This window comes from Magnolia sinica, chromosome 5, assembly GCF_029962835.1.
Source record: "Magnolia sinica isolate HGM2019 chromosome 5, MsV1, whole genome shotgun sequence".
In the NCBI taxonomy this organism is placed as follows: domain Eukaryota; kingdom Viridiplantae; phylum Streptophyta; class Magnoliopsida; order Magnoliales; family Magnoliaceae; genus Magnolia; species Magnolia sinica.
The window spans coordinates 85,757,652-85,758,703 of NC_080577.1; the positions used below are offsets into that span (position 1 = coordinate 85,757,652).

Below are 1,052 nucleotides of genomic sequence, written 5' to 3' on the forward strand. Positions count from 1 at the left end.
GAATCTGAAAATCCATATCCACACCTGAAAGAGTTTGACGAGATTATAGTTACTCTATACATTCCAAACATGTCCGATGACGCGGTCAGGCTGAAACTCTTTCCTTTTTCTTTGAAAGAGAAGGCTAAGACGTGGTTGCATTCACTACGTCCTCAATCTATTGGTAGATGGAATGACATGACAAGGGAGTTCATAAAGAAATTTTTCTCATACCATAAAACGAACACCCTTAGAAAGTCGATCATGAACTTCACCCAAAAGGAAGATGAAATATTCTTCCAATGTTGGGAGCGGTTCAAGGATGTTGTTAGTTCATGGCCACAACACGGTTTTGAAATACGGCGCATCATGAACTTTTTCTGTGATGGACTAACATCTCCCATGCACCAATTAGTTGAGACAATGTGGAATGGGAAATTTATGAATAAAAGTGTCGATAATGTGTGGGACTACTTTGATAAGCTTGCTGAAAACACACAATCATGGGACATCTCCCTAAAATCAAACACCATGTCTAAACCAACTCAATCCAAAGAGAGGAGTGAAATGTATCTCTTGAAAGAGGACGATGATATCAATGCTAAATTGGCTAATCTCACCAGAAAACTCAAGGCCATGGAATTAAAGAAGAATAAGGATAAGGAAACTGTTTGTGGTATTTGTTCTTGCAATGTTCACACAACTGAGAATTATCCCACAATACCTGACTTTCAAGAGGTGTTGAATGAACAATCCAATGCCGTGAACAATTACTAAAGACCTTTCAATAGATCCACCTCCAATACATATAATCCTAATTGGAGAAATCATCCAAACTTCAATTGGAGGAATGGACAAACCATTACACCTCAAGGATTCTTCAACCAAAGTCCAAATCAAGAGAAACCTTAAGAGGATATAGTTTTAAAACATCTTCAAAAGTAAGATCTTTTCAATCAGGGGATGATATAAGCCTTTCAAGACCTTACAAAAGCCATATAAGGGCTTGACACAAGAAATACCATTGGGAATAAAGGGAGCCTTCTATCTCAACCTCTTCCCAATCCAAAACC

General features: G+C 38.0%; 1 non-coding gene across 1 annotated transcript; it reads right to left on the reverse strand.

Annotated features, from left to right (window-relative positions):
• Window positions 1–225: 225 nt before the first annotated feature.
• LOC131247635 (small nucleolar RNA R71) lies at window positions 226–332 on the reverse strand. The gene has a single exon (XR_009171911.1). It is a non-coding gene; the product is annotated as a small nucleolar RNA R71 (small nucleolar RNA).
• Between the last annotated feature and the right edge of the window lie 720 nt (window positions 333–1,052).